This window comes from Myotis daubentonii, chromosome 2 (genome assembly GCF_963259705.1).
Source record: "Myotis daubentonii chromosome 2, mMyoDau2.1, whole genome shotgun sequence".
In the NCBI taxonomy this organism is placed as follows: Eukaryota; Metazoa; Chordata; class Mammalia; order Chiroptera; family Vespertilionidae; genus Myotis; species Myotis daubentonii.
The window spans coordinates 107,783,625-107,798,218 of NC_081841.1; the positions used below are offsets into that span (position 1 = coordinate 107,783,625).

Genomic DNA, 14,594 nt, shown 5'->3' on the forward strand with positions numbered 1-14,594 from the left:
TGGCCCCGCGATCGTGGGCTCCGCTTTAGGCCCAGGCAAGGGACCCCTAGCTCCTGGGACTGCCAGCTTCGACCGTGCCCAGCTCCCATCACTGGCTCCACCCCTACTTCCTGCTATCACTGGCCAGGGCGGAAAAGGCACCTGATTCTCCAATCATGGCTGGGGGGCAGGGTAAAGGCGGCCCCAGGGTTGCCTTTGCCCTGCCCCCCAGCTCTTAGCTCCCCCCTGGGTTTCTGATCACTGTCAGTGGCAGGGGGCTTCTTCCTGCTTTCCCTTTCGCCTCCCTGCATTGTGCCTACATATGCAAATTAACCGCCATCTTGTTGGCAGTTAACTGCCAATCTTAGTTGGCAGTTAACTGCCAATCTTAGTTGGCAGTTAATCTGCATATAGCCCTGATTAGCCAATGAAAAGGGTATCGTTGTACGCCAATTACCATTTTTCTCTTTTATTAGTGTAGACTAGAGGCCTAGCGTGCGATTGCAATCATGTGAGGAGGCGCCCTGCCTCCGGCTGTGCGAGAGGGGGCCGGGACCCATCCCTGACCCTCGAAGCGCTGGCTGGCTGCAGTGTTGTGTCCGCTGGGGTGGGGCAGGTGCTCCTGTGTATTGTGTCTCCACTCCAGCCCGCCCCCAGCCCCAGCCTCCCCGCAGCCACTGGGGTGGGGACGGCATGCAGTCCCCTCCTGCCCATCTGCACTCGCAGCTCCTCCTGAGCGGTCGTGATGCTCAGCTAATTAACATATTCCCTGTTTATATATATAGATAGAAGCCTGGTGCATGAAATTTATGCACGGGGGAGGGGGTCCCTCAACCCAGCCTGCACCCTCTCCAATCCGGAACCCCTTGGGGGATGTCTGACTGCCTCTCGCAATCTAGGACCGCTGGCTCCTAACAGCTTGCCTGCCTGCCTGCCTGATTGCCCCTAACTGCTCCCCTACCAGCCTGATCACCCCTAACTGCTCTCCTGCTGGCCTGATCGCCCCTAACTGCTCCCCTGCTGGTCTCATCACCCCTAACCGCCTCTGCCTCACCCCACACCCAGGACCCAAGATTCCCGCCTCCGGCCGGTTGCAGTCACCTGGGACCTGGGCTTTCCTCCCTCTGGCTGGCTGCAGGTACCCAGAACCCAGGCCAGCTTTGCCTGGGCTGGCTGCAGCAGCAGGCGCCCGGGATCATGGGGCTGGCGGCTTGTCCCTCTCCCAGGCTACAGGCACAGGTGCAGCCGCCGGCGCCTGGGACTGCAGGGCAGGTGACTTGTCCCTCTCCCAGGCTGCAGCCTGGCTGGTCCCCATTCCTCTCTCCCCAGTGTTGAGTGTCTGAGCTGTTATAGCATGATGGCATGAAGGTGCGACAACCATTTGCATATTAGCTCTTTATTATATAAGACACCAATGAAGTTTGCTGCATGGATTGATTCTTCCTTTCATGAACAATTTCTCTGTAGCATGTGATGCTAATTGATATAATTTTCCCAACAGTATAACTTCTTTCAATGTTGTAGCTACTTTGAACTTCTATCCAGACCACTAAAACTTTCTCCTTATCAGCAATAAGACTATTTTGCTTATCATTTGTGTGTTCAGAGGAGTAGCACTTTTAATATCCTTCAACAACTTTTCCTTTGCATTCACAACTTGGCTAACTGTTTGGCATAAAAGACCTAGCTTTTAGCCTATCTCAACTTTTGACATGTCTTCCTTGCTCAGCTTAATTAAATTTCTAGCTTTTTATTTAAAGTGAGAGAATGTTACTCTTCCTTTCATTTAAAAATACCATGATCCATCTATATATTATCTAGAAGAAATTCACCTTTGGTCCAAATACACATTTAGGTTGAATGTGAAAGGATGGAGAAAAGACATTCCATGCAAATAACAACCAAAAGACAGCAGAGATGACTATTCTAATATCAGACAAAATAGATTTTTAAATAAAAAATTGTTACAAAGATCCTGCCGGTGTGGTTCAGTGGTTTAGCATCGACCCATGAACCAAGAGGTCACTGATTCAATTCCTGGTCAGGGCAGATGGGCTTGATCCCCAATAGGAGTGTGCAGGAGGCAGCCAATTAATCTCATTGATTTTTTTTAAATTTCTTTATTGGTTAAGGTATTACAAATGTGTCCTCATTTCCCATTAACCCCTAACCTCCCCGCCCCTTCCCCCCACTCATGCTCTCATCCCCCTTTTGTCCGTGTCCATTGGTTTGGCTTATATGCATGCATACAAGTCCTTTGGTTGATCTCTCCCCCTTACCCCCTCCCTCCCCTACTTTCCCTCTGGGGATTGATAGTCTGATCGCTATTTGTCAGTCTTCATTGATGTTTTTATCTCTTTGTCCCTCATCCTTCCTCTCTAAGTTCAATAAAAACAAATTTTAAAAATTGTTACAAAAGAGCCCCAAAATATATGAAGCAAAAATTGATAAAAATGAAGGGAGAAATATATTGTTCTACAATAATAGTTGGAGACTTCAGAACCCACTTTCAGTAGTTGATTGAAAAAACTAGGAAGAATAATAAGGAAATAGGTCATGTAAACCAATGAGACATAAAACACATATGTAGAACATTTCACACAATAACAATAGAATACATACTTTTTAAATGCACATGGAACATACTCCAACATACTTCATATGTTAGGTCACAAAGCAATTTGCAGTAAATGTAAGATCATTGAAATCAGCCCAGCCAGTTTTGTTCAGTGGATAGAGGGGTGGCCTGCAGACCAAAGGGCTCTAGGTTTGATTCCAGTCAAGGGCACATACCTTATTTGCAGGCTTCTCGGGCCCGGGCCCTGGTCAGAGGCAACCAATCGATGTGTTTCTCTCACCTCGATGTTTCTCTCTGTCTTTCCCTCTCTCTTCCACTCTCCCTAAAAATCAATGGAAAAATATCCTCGGGTGAAGATTAACCAAAAAAAAAAAAAAAAAAAAAAAAGAAAGAAAAAAAGAAAAAGAAAAAAAAAAGGAATGAAACCATAAAAAAAAAAAAAAAAAGATAATTGAAATCATACAAAGTATCTCCTCTGACCTCAATGGAATGAAGCTAGAAATCAGTTAACAGAAGAAAAACTGGAAAAATAGCAATATGTGAAAATTAAAACACACTTAAAAATCTTATGGGTCAAAGAAGAATTCACAAGTGTAATTAGAAAATACTTTGAAATGAATGAAAACAAAAACTTATAGGATGCAGTGAAAGTGTTCAGAGGGAAATTTATAGCTCTAAATGACTTTGTTTAAAAAAAGGAAGATTCCCAAATCACAACTTAACTTTACACCTTAAAGAACTAAAAAAAAAGGCTGGTTGGTGTTGCTCAGTGATTAGAACATTGGCCTATGCACCAAAGGGCCAAGGGCACATATGTGAGTTGCAGGTTTGATCACTGGCCCCATAGGGGTACTTGCAGGAGGCAACCAATCGATGTGTCTCTCTCACATCTCTCTCTCTCTCTCTTTCTCTCTCTCTCTCTTTTCTCTCTCTCTCCTCCCTTCCCCCTCCCTCCCCTTCTACTCCCTAAAAAAAATCAATGGGAAAAATACGCTAGGGTGAGGATTAACAACAACAACAAAACTAAAATAGAAGAGCAAACTAAATCCAAACACAGCAAAAAGAACAAATAATTATTAGAGCAGAGATATATGAAACAGAGAACAGAAAAACAATCAACTAAATCAAAAGTTGGTTTATAGAAAACATCAACAGGTCCTAGCTGGGTGTCTCAGGTGGTTAGAACATTGTCCTGATAAACCAAGGTTTTGGGTTCAATCCCCAGTCAGGGCATATACAAGAAACAACTAATGCATAAATAAGTGGAACAACAAATCCATGTTTATCTATCTATCTATCTCCCTCCTCCCTCTTTCAAATCAATGAATAAAAAATTTTAATTTAATTTTAAAAAAAGAAGTAGTGTGACCTAAGACAATGTACAGCTGCTGTGTTGTGGAATTGTGCACCTGAAATCTGTTACCCAGTGTCATCCCAATAAATTCAATTAAAAAAAAAATAGTGTGGCCACTTAGCAAGAGGTTTAAGGTACTTGGAGGCCAGATGCTGAATGTTTCAGATATTTTAGAAAAGTCTGAAGCATTGTGGGAAACTGATATAGGGTTAAGTCTCGGACTGACCTGTTGGCAAAGTCACAAACAAGTCCCAGCTTAGAGGGCACAGTCCTCTTAGCATAATTAGGCTTGACCTTATAACACTCCCTAGAGCTTATCTGGGAAGCTAATGGGCTGAGGAAGTGCAGGAAGTGCAACCATGGTCAAAACAAGTGAAACTCACAAGAACTGTGTAACTATGGTAACCACTACCTTGTTTACCTCTCACTATAAAAAGCTTGGTGAGGCCTGAGCACAGTGGAAGTCCTTCTCCTTGAGTTGGACTTGCTTGCCTGGTCCCCCAATATTCCCAAATTACCTAGTGTCTTTTCTTTTTCATTTGTGTGCGGCTCGACTTCCAGACCCGAACCCTGACCACGCGGGACGTGGAGGGAAAACTTATGACAAGCATGAGGCAAGAGAGGCCATTTGTGTGTATGAAAAAGCCATTTGAAACGGCTTGAGTAGGCCTAAAAGTTGGGTGCGGTGGGGTTTCAGGGCAGGGTGAACAGTGTGAGCCAGGTTAATGAAGACTCAGATATGGCCCGCCTGCTGGCTCTGGGAGGAGGCAGGTCTCAGAAAAGGAATAATGGCCTCTGCCAGCACTTTTATCTGGCAGAAAGTTACCCCAAAGCTCTTGCCCTTCAGCCAGACCAGCAGTTCCTCTCCATATGATTCTGGTTCCTTTCAAGTTGCTGCCCCACCACTACAGAACATCTACTTCACAAGCTCAGAGGGAGTGAGCCTGAGTAGTTACTAGTGGCAGCCAGCCTTGGTTCGCAGCTTGGCCTTTCCTGGACACCTCTGACCCCAGCCATCTGCAGATCACTCTGTAGCTTGTGCCGAGTGACCGACTTAGCTCTTCCTGGGAGTCAGGGTACCCAGTGGACAGCTGCAGATGCCAGATTACAACCCTACCACCTCCACAAGTGACAAACTTAGGGGGCAGACTTGGTGATCACCAAAGTCTCACCGAAGCAAGTGGTGCTCCAGAGGGGTGTCTCTTGCACAGCAGCTTCTCTGCTATAGTTGCAGCTGGTCCTCACAGCCAACTGGCATGGGGTTTGAAGGGACAGAACGGAACTGATAGCTGTGTCCCTAATGAAAGGACAGAACGGAACTGATAGCTGTGTCCCTAACTCCTCTCCCAGGAAAGCCACAGAATGTACCAGTTACTCAGCCTGCCCTTATCTCAGCCAATGGGAAAGCGAGGGAAACTAGCCCCCGGCCCTCACTCAACCAACCGGAATCGACCAAGTGCCTCCACCCCCCTCCCCAAGCCCTATAAATTCTTTGTTCTGTTGGGACTCGGGGCTCTCTCGCATCCTGCCGCTAAACCAGTGGAGGCAGAGGGACCAAGCTAGCTTGAAAAAAGACTCTCTGCTTTTGCATCGGACTTGGCTCCCTAGTGGTCTGTCTTAGGGGATTTTGAAATCTGGGCATAACAGGTTCAATCCTCCAAGTGATGCCAACAGCAATCAAGGCTCAACTACAAGAGGACAGTGCACACAGCCCACACAGGAGCACACCTGGAGCACCCAGCTATAGTGACTGGGGAGGCTGTGCCACTGGGCTCTATAGGACACCTACTACACAAGGTCATCCTACCAAGTCCAAGAGATGTCGCAGCTCTACCTAATACATAGAAACAAACATAGGGAAGCCGTCGAATGCACAAAGGAACATGTCCCAAATGACAGAACAGGAAAAATTTCCAGGAAAAGAACTAAATGAAATGGAGGCAAACTACCAGATACAGAGTTCAAAATAACAGTTTTAAGGATGCTCAAAAAACTTAGTGACAACTTCAACAACATGAAAAAGAACATAAAAGCCATAAAAAGGGCCGAAACCAGTTTGGCTCAGTGGATAGAGTGTCGGCCTGCGGACTGAAGGGTCCCGGGTTCGATTCCGGTCAAGGGCATGTACCTGGGTTGCGGGCATATCCCCAGTAGGAGATGTGCAGGAGGCAGCTGATCGATGTTTCTCTCTCATCGATGTTTCTAACTCTCTCTCTCCCTTCCTCACTGTAAAAAATCAATAAAATATATTTTAAAAAAATAAATAAATAAAAAAAGGTCTTATTTAAAAAAAACCAAAAACATAAAAAGGAACCAGTCAGAAATGAAGGATATAATAACTGGAATGAAGAATATTTATAAGGAATCAGCAGTAGAGTAGATGATGCCAAGAATCAAATCAGCAATCCTATACAATAAAAGTGTAATATGCAAATTGACACGGCCGAACAACCAGTTGCTATGATGTTCACTGACCACCAGGGGGCAGATGCTCAATGCAGGAGCTGCTCCCTGGTGGTCAGTGTGCTTCCCCAGGGGGAGCGCTGCTCAGCCAGAGCCAGGTTCACAGCTGGCACCAGCAGCGGTGGCGGGAGCCTCTCTCACCTCCACTGTAGGTGGGTGGTAAGGAGCAAGGGGTCCTGGACTGCAAGAGCGCCATCTGCAAAAGGGATGTCTGACTGCCAGCAGGTGGACATCCCCTCAGGGGTCCCGGACTGTGAGAGGGCACAGGCCAGGCTGAGGGTCCCCCTCCCCCCCCACCCCCCCACCCCCCGCCGAGTGCATGAATCTCGTTCACCGGGCCTCTAGTTTAGAATATAAGGCAGGGGTCCTCACACTTTTTAAACAGGGGGCCAGTTCACTGTCCCTCAGATCATTGGAGGGCTGGACTATAGTTTAAAAAAAAACTATGAACAAATTCCTATGCACACTGCACTACCTTATTTTCAAGTAAAAAAACAAAACGGGAACAAATACAATATTTGTATTTGCATGTGGCCCACGGGCCATAGTTTGGGGACCCCTGATATAAGGAATCATAAAACACCCAATCAGAAGAGCAAAAAGAAAAAAGAATCCAAAAATATGAAGATAGTGTAAAGAGCATCTGGGACAACTTGAAGCATACCAACATTTGCATAATAGGGGTGCCAGAAAAAGAAGAGAGGGAGCAAAAAATTGAAAACCTATTTGAACAAATAATGACAGAAATCTTCCCCTACCTGGTGAAAGAAATAGACAAGTCCAGGAAGCACAGATAATCCCAAACAACAGGAATCAAAGAGGTCCACACCAAGACACATCCTAATTAACACCTGGGCAGCCATGGTGTTGGTTGCTCTGATGCCTGCAGGGCTGGGCAGCTGACCACAGGGGTAGGAGCAGGCCCCAGATCCCAGAATCTAGGCAGTTGCTGCTGGAGCAAGGCCTGCACCATGGCCACTTCTGCCGCCTCCGTGGAGCATTTTGAGAAACTGCAAGAGATCTTCTGCAGCCTCCCTGAAGACCTATGAGGGGTGCTGGAGTGGCTCCTGGGGACTGGGGGAACAGAAGAGAAGAATAAATTGGTCAGAGATTTTGATGAGAAGCAACAGGAAGCAAATGAAACACTGGCAGAGATGGAAGAGGAACTACATTATGCACCTCTATCTTTTCATAACCTTATGATATCTAAGCTTTGAAACTACTGGAAGGAACTTGCCAAACTCCACTGGGAAGTGAGAAGCACACCTTTGACAGCCACATATGGGGGCCGAGGAGACATGAAATATGGCACATAAACTGTAGAGAATAAGAACATGAATCAGCTACAGTCTAAGAGGGTGTTGCTTTTGCAAGGCACTGACAGCCTGAACCAGGCCACCCAGAGTATTGAGCATTCTCATCAGATTGCCACAGAGACTGACCAGATTGGCTCAGAAATTATAGAAGAGCTGGGGGAGCAAATTGACCAGTTGGAACATACCAAGAATAGACTGGTAAACACAAATGAAAACTTGAGCAAAAGCCAAAAGATTCTCTGGTTAATGTCCAGACAAATGACAACTAACAAATTTCTGCTTTCCATTGTTATATTACTGGAGCCATCCTGGGAGACCTGATTTATTGCAAATTCTTTCGCAAGCATTGAACTTCCTACATGGAAGGGTGTGTGGATCAGAACTTTAACCCTGAGAACGAATGGTGTTAGAGATGTGGAATAAGCATATTGCTGCTGTGAGCTGTTCTAGAATGCACTGTGTAGACACAGCAGGAAGAGGAAAGGAAGACTGAAAACCAGTTAATGTGAAGGAACAGCAACAAGACCAGTGTGATATACCAAGGCAATAAATGCTATTTATGACTTCTTAAAAAAATCTACACTAATAAAAGAGAAAGATGCAAATTGAATGTACCTTTGTGACACCCACCAGCCAATCAGGAGTGAGTATGCAAATTAACCTTGTGGTGGCTTCACACTGTGGTAGCCACAAAGCCCCCTATGCCTGGCAGACAGAGAGTGGACAGCAGGGTGTGGCGGCTCTGTTCATGTGGTGGTGGTGGCAAGAGACAGAGAGTAGAAAGAGACAGAGAGCACACAGCTGGTAGGGGAGCAGTTAGGGGCAATCAGGCCCAGCAGAAAGAGACAGAGAGAGGACACCAGGGCATGGTGGCTTCCTTTGCACAGCGGTGGTGACAAAGCCCCCATGTCCGGCAGACAGAGAGCGGACAGCAGGGCATGGCAGCTTCCTTGGCATAGAGGCAGCAGTGAAGCCCCCAGGCCGGCCTGACAGAGAGCTGACAGCAGGGCGTGATGGCTTCATCTCCAAGGTGGCGGCGAAGCCCCCAGTCCCAGCAGACAGAGACAGAGAGTGGACAGCAAAGCATGGCGGCTCCATTCACATGGCAGCAGCGGTGAAGCCCCCAGGCCCCACAGACTGAGGATAGCTGGGCAAAGCAGCCCGGCCCCACAGAGAGCAGAGAACCATGAGAAGTGGGCCTAAGGCATCAGTAGGACATCCCCTGATGGCTCCTGGATTAGAGTGGGTGCAGGTTGGGCTGAGGGACCCCCTCCCCCGCTGTGCACGAATTTCATGCACCAGGCCTCTAGTAATAATAATAAAATGCCAATGGTTAAAGACAGAGAGAGAATCTTAAAAGCTGCAAGAGAAAAGCAGTTAGTTACCTACAAAGGAGTGCCCATATGACTGTCAGCTGATTTCTCAACACAAACACTGTAGGCGAGAAGGGAGTGGCAAGAAATATTCAAAGTGATGAATAGCAAGGACCTACAACCAAGATTACTCTATCCAGCAAAGCTATCATTTAGAATTGAAGGTCAGATAAAGAACTTCACAGATAAGAAAAAGCTAAAGGAGTTACCACTACCAAATCAGTATTACATGAAATGCTGAAGGATATTCTAGAAGGAGGAGGAGGGGGAAGAGGAGGAGGAGGAGGGGGAAAGAAGGATGAAGGAAGAAGAAGAAGAAGAAGAAGAAGAAGAAGAAGAAGAAGAAGAAGAAGAAGAAGAAGAAGAAGAAGAAGAAGAAGGAGGAGGAAGAGGAGGAGGAGGAGGAGGAGGAGGAATAGGAGGAGGGGGAGGAGGAGGGGGACGGGGAGGAGGAGGAGGAGGAGGAGAAAAATGGCAATAAATATATATCAATAATTAAATCTAAAAATCAAAATAAATGAAAAAGCAGAACAGAAAAATGTTAGGATTTGGCTGGTGATACAGACTGTGAAAGAATTCACAACTTAAAGAAGAGATGCAGAGAGGAAGTTTATTTTACTTCCCAAAAGAGGAAAGGGCCAAGTATTGCTAGTGAATACAGGGAAGGGAACAAAGGATGGCCTGGTCTTTTAAGCAGTGACTGTTGCCAAGCAACAAGGAAGGAAGGGGCAGTTGTGTTTAAGTTGAGGAGATACCAGGGCTGTCTTGAAAAGTTACAGCTTGTTTGCTTTCCAGGAGACAGTCCAGTAGATGTCCTAGGGAGGTGTCTTATCAGTATTTTCCCAAAACCTGTAAAACATGCTTAGAGCAAAAGTTATGAGGAGTTCAAAATAGGCTTGTTTGAATAGGATGCGGGAAGGAACTTTCTACTAACCGGAGACTCCTTGATGCCAATTATCCCTGAGTTGTGAAAACAGTAGGGAGGAGGGGGATGCAGGAATGTAGCCTTGAGAGTAGCTTATTTTGTCTTGCAGTTTGAACAGAGGGGCTGTTTGAATCAGAGGAGCTGAAACCGGACAACAGATGGATCTAGGTTGCCTGTCACTACTTGAGCCAATTAAGCAGAGACAGGACTGAAGCATGTATGAGCATTTATTCTAATAATGCTGGCAGCATGGGAGAGCAGCAGATCATCCACAAAAGTCTGCTCTGCACCTCCCCATAAGCCAGCTGCTTATATGGGGTAGAAGGACAAAGACATCAGGGTTGCGGTATTCACTGATTGGTCAGCACCAGGGCAGAGGGTCATGGGTTTCCAATGTCCCATCTCTCTCTGTCATGCCATGGAAAAAGTCCAACTGATGTCAGCCATGGGGTCGCTTGTCTGGTTTTGCTGCTTTTTTGGACTTGGAACTGAAACACAACTGAGGACTAGATGTATTTGATGTGGGGTCAGAACCTCCTGGTCCTGACATGGAAGTAAGCAAAAGGAATAAGAATGGGTAAACAAAAATAAAAATGGTTATGCAGGCATAGGGATGTAGGTAAAAGGAATCAAAATGGGTATAATGATTACAGATTAAAGGCACTTCAGGCTGGGGGTTTGCAAAGGGCTGGGAGTTTGCAAAGGGCTGGTGCCTCTGGTTTCTGCAACAAGGTTGTTAATCTTTCCATGATAATAGGCAGCTCTTGGATGTGGAGGATGGGCTGCATTTCCAGCTTAACTCCCAGCCAGGTTAGAATGTGCTTTCTTTTTTTTTTTTTTTTTTTTTTGCCTTTATACACTTGCTGGTATTTATTCAAGGAGACCATTAATGTTTTCATCGTCTCATAATGCCCATTTCTGAAGTATTTTTGATAGAGGGATACACATTATTAAGTGTGTTCCTCTGGGAGACCCCGGGTATCACCTGTGGTAGATGAACACTCCAGGACTTCTTCTTCTGCATTTGTTGGCTTGCTTACTGGAGGTTTTCACCTTCCTGTAGTAAAATACAATTATCTGATTCTTTCTTTCTCCCTCTTGTCTTCATTCACTTAAAGTCCAAATTTACCATCGCCACTATCTTGGTTATGTAGTTTGGATCAAGTAAAACACAGAAATGCCGAAACCGGTTTGGCTCAGTGGATAGAGCGTCGGCCTACGGACTGAAAGGTCCCGGGTTCGATTCCGGTCAAGGGCATGTACCTGGGTTGCGAGCACATCTCCAGTAGGAGATGTGCTGGAGGCAGCTGATCGATGTTTCTCTCTCATCAATGTTTCTAACTCTCTATCTCTCTCCCTTCCTCTCTGTAAAAAATCAATAAAATATATTTAAAAAAAAAAAAAAGTAAAACACAGAAAGACATTGGTTTTGGGGAAGAAATTTGGAAAATTATTAGGAAATGGGATTGTAATTGAATGACAATGGATTGAATGAGGAAGTGTCTGTGGCCAAAAAGCACAAGGCCAGAATCTTGGGTGAGGAATTACTGGGGAAGTGGCAGCATTTGAATAAGGTATTCTGACCTTATCCTCTTCTTGGTCATCCAGTTGAGAAACTGACTTCCAATTCACTTTAGGACTTGCAGTTTCTTCATCCATCCTTGTGTTTGGAGTGTTATTCCTTATCTACACTAATCTACAATATCTTCTTAGTAAGTTTGGCTATCTTGAGGCAACAGACACTGCTCAAATGGTCCTGGCCTCTATATATACTCTCTAGATCAATGACTAGCCACTCACTTCAGCTCTGGTTGCCCAAAATCAGTGGTTGCCTGCTGGCATCCAACCCCAGCAGGTCCAGGGGTCCCCAAAGGTGTGGACGGTGTCGGCGAAGAAGGAATGACACGGAGACATCGTTCAGTTGATCAGCAGCCTAGCCAGGATCTCTAGCCAGGATCTCCAGCCAAGTTCTGTTCAGGATCTCCAGCGAAGTTCTGCTTAGGATCTCCAGCCAGGTTCTGTGTCCATGTTCTCTTGCTAAGTTCTGTCTCTATGCTTTTCAGCCAGGTTCAGTCAGCAGGTTCTAGTCAGGTTCTCTTGCCATGTTCTATCCAGGTTCTGTAGCCAGGTTCTCTCGCTAGGTTCTCCAGCCAGGTTCGGTTGCCAGGTTCTGTAGCCGGGTTCTTCAGCCAGGTTCTGTCGCTAGGTTCTGTCTCTAGGTTCTGTCTCCAGTTTCTGTCCAGGATCTTTTGCCATGTTCTCTCCAGCGAAGTTCTTCTGTCTCTAGGTTCTGTCTAGAATGTGCTTTCTTTAATCAGAACAAAACAATCACAGTTAACAGAGCATGGGTATTATCCTATATAATAAAAGTGTAATATGCAAATTGACCCCAACAGCGTAACAACTGGGAGCCACGGGTCGCTATGACACGCACTGACCACCAGGGGGCAGATGCTCAACACAAGAGCTGCCCCCTGGTGGTCAGTGTGCTTCCACAGGGGGAGAAACGCTCAGCCAGAAGCCGGCTCATGGCTAGCCAGCACAGCGGCAGTGGCAGGAGCCTTTCCCACCTCCACGGCAGTGCTAAGGATGTCCGACTAAATGGGGGAGTGGGCCTAAGCTGGCAGGTGGACATCCCCCGAGGGGTCCCAGACTGCAAGAGGGAGGGCACAGGCTGGGTTGAGGGACCCCCCCACCCCAAGTTCATGAATTTTCATTCACTGGGCCTCTAGTTTTTTATAACTATAGCTAGTCTCTACTATTCTATGTCTCCCTTCAGTCCCTAACAGAGCTAACAATATTGGGGTTTAATTACCAGGTGCTTCTCATAAATTGTGGAAGGCCACAACGAAGAAAAGGAGAGGCCTTCCTCTGTTCTTACAATACAGACTAATAGATACAGAGAATTTTGCTAGATGGGAGTGGGGTTGAGGGGATGGGTGAAAAAGGTGAAGGTGGCCATAACCGGTTTGGCTCAGTGGATAGAGCGTCGGCCTGCGGACTGAAGGGTCCCAGTTCGATTCCAGTCAAGGGCATGTACCTTGGTTGCAGGCACATCCCCAGTGGGGGGTGTGCAGAAGGCAGCTGATTGATGTTTCTCTCTCATTGATGTTTCTAACTCTCTATCCCTCTTCCTTCCTCTCTGTAAAAAAATCAATAAAAAATATATATATATATAATTTTTTTTTAAAAAAAAAAAAGGTGAAGGTTTTGGTGGTGAAATGGCACCAGGTGTTTGACTGGTTGAGTCAGACCAGACCTTGGTTTAGCAACCTCTATACTTGAATTCTGGTTAAGAAATAAATCAGAGTCAGGATTCAAACTATAAGAGTAAGTTTATTTACAAAGTCATAGAGGTAGAAGAAATGGGTTCAGGAAACATGTTACAGAAGCAAAAGAAGGGTCCTTGGAGCTTAGGAGAGAGAAAGGTAAAAGTAATTGGCCTAGGGAAAGAAGAGGCAGAGAGGAAAGGCACCTGCTTGTTCCAGGAGGGAGAGAGCACTGGGTCCTCTTTCCTAAAGGCTTTTAAGGGTGGGATTATAGGGGAGGCCCCAGGAGAAGATCTCAATAGAATATTCATATGCTTTTCTTGTGTTCTTTCAGGGTTGTGGTCTCCACTGATTGGTCAGCACCTAGGTAGGGGATCATTAGTCAATGTAGCTGATCCTGATGTCAGCCATGGGGTTGTTTGTCTGGTTTTGCTGCTTTTCTGGACCTGGAGCTGAAACACAACTGAGATGTAGATGTATTTGATGGGGGTCAGAACCTCATGGTCCTGGGGCTTTATGCTTAAGGGCTATTATCTGGCTGCTTTGTTTGTTCTTCCTTTATGGGGGTCTAACTTACATTGTTGTAGGTGGGTTTCCAATGTCTCATCGCTCTCTGCCTCGCCATGGAAAAAGTCCAACTGTGTCTTCAGCAGGGGCAAAATAAAACCCACTGTCCAGAGCTTTTGCTTCATATTGTTTTGGAGTCCACACAGTCTTTCTTGGGCCCCAGGTAGCCACTAGACCCCAGTGGTCACAATTTCCCAGGTAGGTGAGAATACAGGGCCCATGAGGGAGAAAGAGCAAGAGAGCAAGTGAGAGTGAGAGCGAGAGCGCTCTTTGTTCCCCTGGGTTTTAATCAGAAGCTTTTTCAAAATAACCAATTAGCTTCTCAAGTTTTCACAGGCTTGCACTCCCTAGCCAACAGTCTTTCCTAGGTTAGACTGACAATCCTCTGTGAATGGAAAAAAAAAAGGCCGCATGCTATCCTGACAAACTCAGGGAAGGCCTGCATGGCAGTCTTGCAAACTTAAAGACCTAAAGGATGGTCTGAAATTAAAACTTCAACTAAAAGTGAAGTATAGGCAATTCATCTTGTCCCCATAACCTCTATGCTGGGAAAAACTTCTGTTTGAAATTTTCCGAGAGAAACCAAGATGGCGGCATAGGTAAACACCGGAAATTGCTGCCTCGCACAACCAATTCAAAAATACAACTAAAAGACAAAACGGACATCATCCAGAACCACAGGAAGGCTGACTGAGTGGAAATTCTACAACTAGAAGGAAAGAGAAAAGCACACTGAGACTCAGAGGAAGTGTGGAAGTAAAGTGCAGAGG

At 46.0% G+C, this 14,594-nt stretch overlaps 1 pseudogene; it reads left to right on the forward strand.

Annotated features, from left to right (window-relative positions):
* The first annotated feature begins 7,305 nt into the window (after nucleotides 1–7,305).
* Nucleotides 7,306–8,178, forward strand: LOC132226283 (vesicle transport through interaction with t-SNAREs homolog 1B-like; annotated as a pseudogene).
* The last annotated feature ends 6,416 nt before the right edge of the window (nucleotides 8,179–14,594 follow it).